Source organism: Heterodontus francisci, chromosome 6 (assembly GCF_036365525.1).
Source record: "Heterodontus francisci isolate sHetFra1 chromosome 6, sHetFra1.hap1, whole genome shotgun sequence".
Taxonomy (NCBI): Eukaryota; Metazoa; Chordata; class Chondrichthyes; order Heterodontiformes; family Heterodontidae; genus Heterodontus; species Heterodontus francisci.
In genome coordinates this window covers 2,353,785-2,366,907 of record NC_090376.1, presented here as the reverse complement: position 1 = coordinate 2,366,907, position 13,123 = coordinate 2,353,785, and the positions used below count along the sequence as shown (strand labels likewise).

General features: G+C 49.4%; 1 protein-coding gene across 1 annotated transcript in view; it reads right to left on the bottom strand.

Annotated features, from left to right (window-relative positions):
* The window catches only part of ilk (integrin-linked kinase), an 82,929-nt gene extending 77,366 nt beyond the window's left edge, over positions 1 to 5,563 (bottom strand). Inside the window, exon 1 of the mRNA XM_068032958.1 lies at positions 5,494 to 5,563. The gene's annotated coding sequence lies outside the window, so the exon portion shown is untranslated. The remainder of the gene's footprint in view (positions 1 to 5,493) is intronic.
* Between the last annotated feature and the right edge of the window lie 7,560 nt (positions 5,564 to 13,123).

Genomic DNA, 13,123 nt, shown 5'->3' with positions numbered 1-13,123 from the left:
CAATCATTGAGCTTGTGCAAGACAGAAATCAATAGATTTCTGAATAATGACATCAAGGGATATGGGGATTGTGGGGAAAAATGGCAGAGAGGTAGATAATCAGCCATGATCTGTTTGAATGGCGGAACAGGCTCGACAGGACGAATGGCCTACTCCTGCTCCTATGATCTTATGCTTTCTTAAAATTTTGGAATTCCCTTCCTAACAGCACTGTGGGTGTACCTACACCATCTCGACTGCAGCTTCATCAACCTCCTCTGTTAATTTATCAAAAAATTCAATTAGATTAGTTAAGCACCTCTGAATTTTTTGGTAATTATGTTAAATCTGTATCCTCTGGTTACCTATCTACCTGCCATTGGAAACAGCTTCTCCTTATTTACTCTATCAAAACCCTTCATGATTTTGAACACCTCAATTAAATTTCCTCTTAATCTTCTCTGATCTAAGCAGAACTATCAGAGAGGCTTTCTGTGCACAGAATGACAGTGCCTTGTAACACATGGTATTGCTGGCCCAGGTCTCCTTCTGCTGTAGCTCTCTGACTTTAATGCAGCAAATCTCTCAGGGCTCTGAGAGAGAGAGGGCCACAGGCTCCTGGTGCCAAAGGCATGGCTGAAGCTCAAGGTTCTGAGTGGAAAGACGGAGACAGATGGAGTGGGGCAGAGGGGTTTCAGGAGGGTAGTGTAGAGTGGAGGGTGAGCTGGCTAAAGACTCGGCTACCAAATATTGTTGGGGAGGGGGACTGGAGGAGGAAATGTGGTGAGAATTCATAGGAGATCAGAATCAGAAGAGTGGCAGGCACAAGCTGGGTCAGATGATATTGAAATCGAGGAATAATGATGAGAATTGTTTATTCTGGATGGGGAAATAATGGATGTTGGTGAGGATAGGGAAGACAGGGTGGGTGAGAAATGTGCTGGCCTCAGTTGAATAGTCAGGACTAGGTTTTTCAATGGATGTGATTTTTGAAATAGATACAAACAGCAAGGTGATCATTAAACCAGTGAGTCACAACATCAGGAACATAGGATAAGTTTCCTGTGGTGTTTAAGTCATTGTGGAATGAAGTGGACACTCGCATTTACCATGCAGTTGCTTCCGCCTATCCACCCCAACCCAAACCAATGGTTTTCCACTGCATCGAGTGCCATCTGGAGCAACTCAACCACCAATCAGAAGCCTTCTCCCAGACTCCGAACGACAACTATCAGCTGCTGAGCCGAGGGTCAAGATACAAATTGAACGAGGGACCTCTAGCCTCTAATATTCTCGGAGTTTTCATCCACTTACTTTGTTTTGCCCTTCCTTTCCTTTAGGTGTCAGCTTGACTCAATGGGTAGCCTCTGAGTCAAATGGTTGGGGGTTCAAGTCCCAATCCAGGGACTCGAGCACAAAATCCAGACAATTCAGTGCTGAACTGAGGAAGTGCTGTAATATTAGAGATGCTGTTGTTCTGTTGAGATGTTAGACCAAGGTCCCATCTGCCCTCTCAGGTGGGCATAACAGATCCCACAACACTACTGAAAGAAAAGTATAGGACTTCTCCCCAGTGTACTGTCCAATATTTATTCCTCAACAAGCATTACTGAAACAAATTAACTGTATTGCTATTTGCTGTTGGTTGCGAGGTTTCCAACATTACCATAATGGTGACATTTTAAAAGTAGTTCATTGGCTGTAAATGACTTTGGGACATCCTGAGGGCATAAAAGGTTCTGTATCAATGCAAGATTTTCTTTTCTTTTTCAGTACAAGTTGAGGGAATTGTTGAGAAACTGGCCGCTTCCTCACGCTGAACAGTTGTAAACACTGACTGCTTCCTCACACTGAACAATCATAGAGTCAAAACAGCAAAGGAGGAGGCCATTCAGCCCATCGAGTTCATGCTGGCACTCTGTAGAGCAATCCAGTCAGTCCCATTCCCCAGCTTGAACCCCGCAGCCCTAGAAGTTTATTCCCCTCAAGTGCCAACCAATTTCCTTTTGAAATCATTCATCATCTCCGCTTCCACCATCCTCGCAGGCAGCGAGTTCCATGTCATTACAATTCACTGTCTGAAAAAGTTCTTCCTCACATTCCCTCTGCATCTCTTGGCCAAAACCTTAAATCTGTGTCCCCTACCATCAGCTAAGAACGCAAGAAATAGGAGAAGTAGACCATATGGCCCATCGAGCCTGCTCCGCCATTCAATACGATCATGGCTGATCTTGGGCTTCAATTCCACTTTCTTGCCTGCTCCCCATATCCCTCGATTCCCTGCAAGACCAAAAATCTATCTATCCCAGCTTTAAATGTATTCAATGATGGAGCATTCACAACCCTCTGGGGTAGAGAATTCCAAAATCAAATGGGAACATTTTTATTTCTCTTCTTCTTTGGCCTCTTTATCTCGAGAGACAATGGGTAAGCGCCTGGAGGTGGTCAGTGGTGTGTGGAGCAGCGCCTGGAGTGGCTATAAAGGCCAATTCTAGAGTGACAGACTCTTCCACAGGTGCTGCAGAAAAATTTGTTTGTCGGGGCTGTTAGACAGTTGGCTCTCCCCTTGCGCTTTTGTCTTTTTTTTTTATTTCTCTACTTTACCTAAACCTGTCATAATCTTCTGCATCTCTATCAAATCTCCCCTCAGTCTCCTTTGCTCCAAGAAGAACAACCCCAGCTTTTCCAACCTAACCTTGTAGCTAAAATCCCTCATACCTGGAACCATTCTGGTAAATCTCCTCTGCACCCTCTCAAGGACCCTCACATCTTTCCTAAAGTGTGGTGACCAGAACTGAACACAGTACTCCAGTTGTGGCCTAACCAGAGTTTTATAAAGGTTCAGGCTCATGGAATAGGAGGGTCAGTATCCAATTGGATAAAAAACTGGCTTTAAAAAATTGGCTTAAGGGCAGAAAGCAGCGAGTCGTAGTAAATGGTTGCTTTTCAGATTGCCTGCCTGCTTTTGTACTCAATACCTCTATTTATGAAGCTTAAGATCCCATATGATTTGCTAAATACTTTCTCAATATGGCCTGCCACCTTCAAAGATCAATGCACATGCACCCCCAGGTCCCTCTGTTCCTGCACATTCTTCAGAATTGCATCATTTAGTCTATATTGCCTTTCACTACCTCTTTTGCCAAAATACGTTCCCTCACATTTCTCTGTATTAAATTCCATCTGCCACTTGTCTGCCCATTCTGCTAGCCTATGTCCTGTTACAGTCAATTCGTATCATCCTCACTGTTTGCTACACCTCCAAGTTTGGTATCATAAGCAAACTTTGAATTTTACTCTGTATTCCAATATCCAATTTATGTATATCAAAAAAAAGCAGTGGTCCCAGCATTGACCCTTGGAGGACACCACTGTCTATCATCCTCCAATCTGAAAAGCAACCATTTACTACGACTCGCTGCTTTCTGCCCTTAAGCCAATTTTGGATCCAATTGGATACTGACCCTCCTATTCCATGAGACTCAATTTTGTTAACCAGCCTGTTATGTGGTACTTTATCAAATGCTTTCTTAAAATCCATATAAACACTGCATTCCCTTCATCAACTACTGAACAGTCGTGAACACTGACTGCTTGCTCACCGTGAATAGGCTGTAGACCTGGTTCACTTACACAGACATTTGTACTGGAGACTCAGTTTAATCACTTAGAAACCATCCCCAACGCTCACCCACCCAAAGAGATTTCCTGACTCACAGAATGACTTGGCTCAGAGATAGAACAGAGATTAAAACAGTACAAGGAGATTGTGCTTGCTTTCTGCTGGCTCGGTGAACAGTTTGACCTGGTCCGACTCTCCAATGCTTCCTTGTTCCATCTGACTGACAGGCAGAGTGAAGAGTTTATTGCTTGCTTTCTGTCAGACCACTTTAATTTAAAGGTTGAAAGTGTTCCCCCCCAAACGGTATGGGACTCTGCATCTTGTTTCCTCACACATTAAAAACAGACAAAATCTCACACCATTCAGGAATGCAATCACCAAATGGCTTAACAGAAAGAAGTGTTTTCTAATAATGGAAGAAAGACACAGTTCCATTATTGAAACCAGCTGCAACATGAGAAGATTACAGTGACCTTGAACTGACAGAATAAAATAAAAATATCTAAAAGGCGTAATTAGGTGATGTGTTTTTTATTTAAACATAGAATGAATTTGAAGCTTCAAGAAACTAAGTAAAATGAGGCAAAATCACAGCCATTGGAACAGGAGGAGGCCATTCAGCCCCTCCAGCCTATTCCACCATTCCAATAGATCATGGGTTAACCTTAACTCCATGCACCCATCTTGGCCTTGTACCTCCTTATATCCTTGTCTAACAAATATTCATCCTGACTTTGAACTATATCGCCGTTCCTTCATTGTCACTGGGTCAAAATCCTGGAACTCCCTTCCTAACAGCACTGTGGGTATACCTACCTCACATGGACTGCAGCGGTTCAAGAAGGCAGCTCACCACCACCTTCTCAAGGGCAATTAGGGATGGGCAATAAATGCTGTCCTGGCCAGCAATGCCCACATCCCATGAATGAATCAAAAAAAAACTGACCCCCATCATCCACAACTTTGTTTTGGGGGTGTGGGGGGGGGAAGAGTGTTCCAGATTTCCACTCCCCTTTGTGTGAACAACTGCTTCCTGACATCACCCCTGAATGGCCTGGCTTTAATTTTAAGGTTCTAGACTCCCCCTAAGAGGAAACAGTTTCTTTCCACCTACCCGATCAAATCCTTTAATTGTTGAAAATGCCTCGATTCAATCACCCCTTAATCTTCAATACGTGAGGAACAGCCATGTGTAAGAGCAGTGCTGGTGAACTAGGGGGCAAGAAACTGCAGATTAAATCATTTAACCCCCAATCCACCCCACCCATATCAGCAAACTAGTCTTTCATATGTCAATCTAAAGAGGTGAGTCTGACAAACCAAATGGAGCAACTGATTTTTCAAAATAAGGTGGAATTTCAGTTGACCTGAATTGTCAGCTGGTTCTGAGTCTGAAGGCTGAGTTCAAGCCCAACTCCAAAGCAGTCCACAAATTAACTTTAGTTGCTGTCTTCTGCCCTTATTCTGAATTTTAGTCACTTTGCACAAATATAGATCCAACTGTATTTTTGTCTTTAAATTTAAAAAGGCCTCAGTGAGTGAAAATACAACAGATTAAAAAATAACCGGTAATAACCCGACCCTATTGATGCTGCCCACTCCTCCTCTCCCTTGCCTCAGCGACCAGCTCACCCATCCCCTCCGGCTTGCCCCTGGTTACCGGCTCTCCCCCGGGGTGCCCATCGTTACCAATTCTCCCCCCTCACCCCGAGTTGCCCCTGGTTACCAGTTCTCTCCCCCTCCCCTCGGGTACCCCTGGTTACCAGCTCTCCCCTAGCCCCTCTCCCCCGCGGGTTGCCCCTGGTTACCAGCCCTCCCCCCGGGTTCCCCTGGTTACCAGTTCTCCCCTCTTCCCCCCCCCCCCGGGTTGCCCCTGGTTACCGGCTCCTTACCCGCCATTTCAGCCTCGCCTCAAACTCGAAAAACTTTCCTCAACATCGCGCCTGCGCGGTTGGAGCGGCCACCGCCCCCGGGTGGTTGTAGTACGCCTGCGCGGCGCCATTTCGACCGTGACCTGAAGCCGTTGGGCGGCCATCTTGGTGAGGGAGCGAGGCAACAGCAACAACTTGCATTAATGCAGCGCCTGTCACATCATCTGGCTATTTCCCCACCTCTACAGACAGTGAGGTTCCTTTGGACGGGGAGGAAATGCGTCAGCCATTTCTGCACACCTGCAGCACACAGATAAGCCTTTGAGTGAAATAAAAACAGAAAGTGCTGGAAATAGCAGGTCAGGCAGCATGAGTGGAGAGAGAAGCAGAGTTAAATTTTCAGGTCAGTGACCTTTCATCAGAACTGGCAAAGATTTTTATGATGTTCCTTGGGGGATAAATATTGACCCCAGGACAACAGGCAGAACTCCCCTGCTCTTCTTCATATAGAGCCATCTGCTGGTGCACATTCACTTGACAGAGCAGAGAGGATTCGGGTTTAATGTTTCATCTGAAAGACGGCCCCAAAGTGCAGCATTCCCTCGGTACTGACCCTCCAACAGTGCGGCACTCCCTCCGTACTGACCCTCCGACAGTGCGGCACTCCCTCAGTACTGACCCTCCGACAGTGCGGCACTCCCTCAGTACTGACCCTCCGACAGTGCGGCACTCCCTCAGTACTGACCCTCCGACAGTGCAGCATTCCCTCAGTACTGACCCTCCGACAGTGCAGGACTCCCTCAGTACTGACCCTCCGACAGTGCGGCACTCCCTCCGTACTGACCCTCCGACAGTGCGGCACTCGCTCAGTACTGACCCTCCGACAGTGCGGCACTCGCTCAGTACTGACCCTCCGACAGTGCGGCACTCCCTCAGTACTGACCCTCCGACAGTGCGGCACTCCCTCAGTACTGACCCTCCGACAGTGCAGCACTCCCTCCGTACTGACCCTCCGACAGTGCGGCACTCCCTCAGTACTGACCCTCCGACAGTGCGGCACTCCCTCAGTACTGACCCTCCGACAGTGCGGCACTCCCTCAGTACTGACCCTCCGACAGTGCGGCACTCCCTCCGTACTGACCCTCCGACAGTGCAGCACTCCCTCAGTACTGACCCTCTGACGGTGCAGCTCTCCCTCAGTACTGACCCAATGACAGTGCCGCACTCCCTCAGTACTGACCCTCCAACAGTGTAGCACTCCCTCAGTACTGCCCCTCTGACGGTGCAGCACTCCCTCAGTACTGACCCTACAACAGTGTAGCACTCCCTCAGTACTGCCCCTCTGACGGTGCAGCACTCCCTCAGTACTGACCCTCCGACAGTGCAGCGCTCCCTCAGTACTGACCCTCTGACAGTGCAGCGCTCCATCAGTACTGGCCCTCCGACAGTGCAGCGCTCCCTCAGTGGTGACCGACAGTGCAGCGCTCCCTCAGTACTGACCCTCCGACAGTGCAGGACTCCCTCAGTCCTGACCCTCCGACAGTGCAGCGCTCCCTCAGTACTGACCCTCCGACAGTGCAGCGCTCCCTCAGTACTGACCCTCCGACAGTGCAGCGCTCCCTCACTAATGACCCTCCGACAGTGCAGCGTTCCCTCGGTACTGACCCTCCGGCAGTGTAGCGCTCCCTCGGTACTGACCCTCCGACAGTGCAGCGCTCCCTCAGTACTGACCCTCCGACAGTGCAGCACTCCCTCAGTACTGACCCTCGGACAGTGCAGCGCTCCCTCAGTACTGACCCTCGGACAGTGCAGTGCTCCCTCAGTACTGACCCTCCGACAGTGCAACACTCCCTCAGTACTCACCCTCTGACAGTGCAGCACTCCCTCAGTACTGACCCTCGGACAGTGCAGCATTCACCCAGTACTGACCCTCCCACAGTGCAGTACTCCATCAGTACTCACCCTCTGACAGTGCAGCACTCCCTCAGTACTGGCCCTCTGACAGTGCAGCGCTCCCTCAGTACTGACCCTCGGACAGTGCAGCGCTCACTCACTACTGACCCTCTGACAGGGCAGCGCTCCCTCAGTACTGACCCTGCGACAGTGAAGCGCTCCCTCAGTACTGACCCTGCGACAGTGAAGCGCTCCCTCAGTACTGACCCTCCGACAGTGCAGTACTCCCTCAATACTGACCCTCTGACAGTGCAGCACTCCCTCAGTACTGGCCCTCTGACAGTGCAGCACTCCCTCAGTACTGGCCCTCTGACAGTGCAGCACTCCCTCAGTACTGACCCTCTGACAGTGCAGCATTTCCTCACTCGTGACCCTCCGACAGGGCAGTGCTCCCTCAGTACTGACCCTCCAACAGTGCAGTGCTCCCTCTGCACTGACCCTCTTACAGTACAGCGCTCCCTCAGTACTGGCCCTCGGACAGTGCAGCGCTCCCTCACCACTGACCCTCCGACAGGGCAGCGCTCCCTCAGTACTAACCCTCCGACTGTGCAGCGCTCCCTCAGTACTGACCCTCCGACAGTGCAGCACTCCCTCAGTACTGACCCTCAGACAGTGCAGCACTCCCTCAGTACTGACCCTCCGACAGTGCAGCGCTCCCTCAGTACTGTCCCTCTGACAGTGCAGCACTCCCTCAGTACTGACCCTTTGACAGTGCAACGCTCCCTCAGTACAGGCCCTCGGACAGTGCAGCACTCCCTCAGTACTGACCCTTTGACAGTGCAACGCTCCCTCAGTGCTGACCCTCTGACAATGCAGCACTCCCTCAGTACTGACCCTCCGACAATGCAGCACTCCCTCAGTACTGACCCTCTGATAGTGCAGCACTCCCTCAGTACAGGCCCTCGGACCGTGCAGCACTCCCTCAGTACTGACCCTCCGTTGTGCAGCGCTCCCTCAATACTACCTTCCGACAATGCAGCGCTCCCTCAGTACTGACCCTCCGACAGTGCAGCACTCCCTCAGTACTGACCCTCCGACAGTGCAGCACTCCCTCAGTACTGACCCTCGGACAGTGCAGCACTCCCTCAGTACTGACCCTCCGACAGTGCGGCACTCCCTCAGTACTGACCCTCCGACAGTGCGGCACTCCCTCAGTACTGACCCTCCGACAGTGCAGCACTCCCTCCGTACTGACCCTCCGACAGTGCGGCACTCCCTCAGTACTGACCCTCCGACAGTGCGGCACTCCCTCAGTACTGACCCTCCGACAGTGCGGCACTCCCTCAGTACTGACCCTCCGACAGTGCGGCACTCCCTCCGTACTGACCCTCCGACAGTGCAGCACTCCCTCAGTACTGACCCTCTGACGGTGCAGCTCTCCCTCAGTACTGACCCAATGACAGTGCCGCACTCCCTCAGTACTGACCCTCCAACAGTGTAGCACTCCCTCAGTACTGCCCCTCTGACGGTGCAGCACTCCCTCAGTACTGACCCTACAACAGTGTAGCACTCCCTCAGTACTGCCCCTCTGACGGTGCAGCACTCCCTCAGTACTGACCCTCCGACAGTGCAGCGCTCCCTCAGTACTGACCCTCTGACAGTGCAGCACTCCCTCAGTACTGACCCTTTGACAGTGCAACGCTCCCTCAGTACAGGCCCTTCGGACAGTGCAGCACTCCCTCAGTACTGACCCTTTGACAGTGCAACGCTCCCTCAGTGCTGACCCTCTGACAATGCAGCACTCCCTCAGTACTGACCCTCCGACAATGCAGCACTCCCTCAGTACTGACCCTCTGATAGTGCAGCACTCCCTCAGTACAGGCCCTCGGACCGTGCAGCACTCCCTCAGTACTGACCCTCCGTTGTGCAGCGCTCCCTCAATACTACCTTCCGACAATGCAGCGCTCCCTCAGTACTGACCCTCCGACAGTGCAGCACTCCCTCAGTACTGACCCTCCGACAGTGCAGCACTCCCTCAGTACTGACCCTCCGACAGTGCAGTACTCCCTCAGTACTGACCCTTTGACATTGCAGCGGTCCGTCTGGACTCAGAAAAGCCAGTCAACCGTGACTAACATCAGAAGTTAAGGATGTATAAAATTATAATAAACGGTCTATAAAGTTGCCAGAAAATGTAGTAAAGCTGTGGATTGAGAGGATTTTAGAAAACAGCAAATGAGGACCAAGAAACTGATCAAGAAAGGTAGAATGGAATATGTTTGTAAGCCAGCAAAAAACATAAAAATGGACTGTAAAAGCTTCTCTCGATACGTAAAAATGAAACATTTGGCTAAGAAAAATGTGGGTCCATTACAGGCAGAGTCAGGAGAATTTATAATGGAGAATAGAGAAATTGCAGGGAAGCTAAATGATTTCTTTTGTCTGTCTTCACTGAGGAAGATGCAAGAAATGTCTCAGAATGAGAGATCCTAGGGACTAGGAAGAATGAGGAATTGAAGCAAATTAGTATTCGTAAGAAAGTTGTACTGGAGAAATTAATGGGGCTGAAGGTTGATAAGTCCCTGGGACCTGATATTCTACATCTCAGAGCATTGAAAGAGATAGTGCATGCATTGGTGATCATCTTCCAAAATGCTTTAGATTCTGGAACAGTTCCTGCAGATTGGAAGGTCGCAAATGTCATCCCACTATTTATAGAATCATAGAAAGTTTAAGGCACAGAAAGAGGCCACTTGGCCCATCGTGTCTGTGCTGGCCGAAAAACGATCCACCTATTCTCATCCCACCTTCCAGCATTTGGTTCGTAGTCCTGCAGGTTACGGCACTTGAGGTGCATATCCAGACTCCTTCTGAATGAGTTGAGGGTCTCTGCCTCAACTGCCCTTTCAAGCAGTGAGTTCCAGACCCCTCCACCCTCTGGGTGAAAACATTTTTCCTTATTTCCCCTCTAATTTTTCTACCAATCACTTTAAATCCCCTCTCTGCTGAGGTGAATAGAGCCTTCCCATCCACTCTATCCAGGCCCCTCAAAATTTTGTACATTTCAATCAGATCTCCCCTCAGCCTTCTCTGTTCCAAGGAGAACAACCCCAGCCTATCCAATCTTTCCTCATAGCTGCATTTTTCCAGTCCTGGCAACATCCTCGTAAATCTCCTCTGTACCCTCTCTAGTGCAATTACATCCTTTCTGTAATGAGGTGACCAGAACTGCACACAGTACTCAAGTTGTGGCCTAACCAATGAGTTATACAGTTCCAGCATAACCTCCCTGCTCTCATATTCTATACCTCGGCTAATAAAGGAAAGGATTCCATTTGCCTTCTTAACCACCTTATCGACCTATTCTGCTCCCTTCAGGGATCTGTGGACGTTCACCAAGGTCCCTCACTTCCTCTACACTTCAGTACTTTCCCATTACTCGTGTATTCCTTTGCCTTGTTTGACCTCCCCAAATGCATCACCTCACACTTCTCCAGGTTGAATTCCATTTGCCACTTTTCTGCCCATCTGACCAGACCATTAATATCTTGCTGCAGCCTACAGCTATCCTCCTCACTATCTACCACACGGCCAATCTTTGTGTCGTCTGCAAACTTCTTGATCACGCCCTCTACATTTATGTCCAAACCATTAATGTACACCACAAAAAGCAATGAACCCAGTACTGAGCCCTGCGGAATGCCACTGGAAACAGCCCTCCAGTCACTAAAACACCCGTCAACAATTACTCTTTGTTTCCTGCCACTGAGCCAATTTTGTATCCAACTTTTCCTGGATGTTGCCAGGACTGGAAAAATGCAGCTATGAGGAAAGATTGGATAGGCTGGGGTTGTTCACCCAGAGAAGGCTGAGGGGAGATTTGATAGAGATGTACAAAATTGTGAGGGGCCTGATAGAGTGGAGGTGAAGGGTCTATTCACCTTAGCAGAGGTCAGTGACGAGGGGGCATAGATTTAAAGTGATTGGTAGAAAAATTAGAGGGGAGATGAGGAAAAGCTTTTTCACCCAGAGGGTGGTGGGGGTCTGGAACTCACTGCCTGAAAGGGTAGTTGGGGTAGAAACCCTCAACTCATTTAAAAAATAGTCTGGATATGCACCTCAAGTGCCGTAATCTGCAGAGCTACGGACCAAATGCTGGAAGGTGGGATTAGAATAGCTGGACCGTTTTTCGGCCGACGCTGAAACGATGGGTCACGTGGCCTCTTTCTGTGCCTTAAACTTTCTATGATTCTCGGTTGGACTGTGTGTTGTGAGGGAGATGCAAAGTGGCTTAAAGGGGATTTGGACAGACTTAGTGAGTGGGCAAGAATCTGGTAGATGGAATATGATATGGAAAAATGTGAGGTTATCCACTTTGTTCAGAGGAATAAATGTGCAGATTATTTCTTATGAATGGTAAGAGATTAGAAAGTGTCAAGTTACAAAGGGAGTGGGTGTCCTTGTCATTAAGTCACTGAAAGCTAACATGCAGGTGCAGCAAGCAATTAAGAAGGCTAATGGTTTGTTGTCCTTTATTGCAAGAGGGCAATTAGGGATGGGCAATAAATGCTGGCCTGGCCAGTGTCGCCCACATCCCATGGATGAATAAAAAAATATATTTGAGTACAGTAGTAGTGAAGTCTTGCCTCAATTGTATAGAACCTTTGTTAGACCGCACCTGGAGTACTGTGTGCAGTTTTGGTCCCCTTACCTTAGGAAGGATATTATTGCCATAGAGGGAGTGCAATGAAGGTTCACCAGACGTCTTCCTGGGATGGTGGGACTGTCCTATGAAGAGAGATTGGGGAAACTGGGCCTGTATTCTCTAGAGTTTCGAAGAATGAGAGGTGATCTCATTGAAACCTACAAAATACTTAAAGGGATAGACAGGGTAGATGCATGTAAGATGTTTCCCTTGGTTAGGGAATCTCAAATCATGGGTCACAATTTCAAAATAAGAGGGAAGCCACTTAGGACCGAGATGAAAAGAAATTTCTTTACTCAGAGGGTTGTGAATCTTTGGAATTCTCTACCCCAGAGGGCTGTGGAAGCTCAGTCATTGAAAATGTTTAAAGTAGAGACTGACAGATTTCTAAATACCAATGACATAAGGGGATATGAGGATAGTGGGGGAAAAAGGCATTGAAGTTGATGATCAGCCATGATCATATTGAATGACAGAGCAGGCTCGATAGGCTGAATGGTCTACTCCTGCTCCTATGTTCCTACTGACCCTCAGACAGTGCAGCTCTCCCTCAATTCTGACCGTCCGACAGTGCAGCAGTCCCTCAGTACTGCTCCTCCCATAGTGCACTGCTCCTTGAGAACTGACCCTCCAACAGTGCAGCGCTCCCTCAATGCTGACCCTCTGATAGTGTAGCGGTTCCTCAGGACTGCTGCTCCAACAGTGCAGTGCTCCCTCTGTTGTGACCCTCCTACAATGAAACACTCCCTCAATACCTCCCCCTGACAGTGCTGCGCTCTCTCAGGACTGACCCTCCAATAGTGCAGCGCTCCCTCAGTACAGCCTCTCCAACAGTGCGACACTCACTCCGTACTGACCCTCCGACAGTTCAGCGCTGCCTCAGTTCTGACCCTCCTAAACTGCAGCGCTCCCTTGGTACTGACCCTCTGACAGTGCGGTGCTCCCTCAGTACTGACCCCCCGACAGTGCGGTGCTCCCTCAGTACTGACCCCCCGACAGTGCGGTGCTCCCTCAGTACTGACCCCCCGACAGTGCGGTGTTCCCTCAGTACTG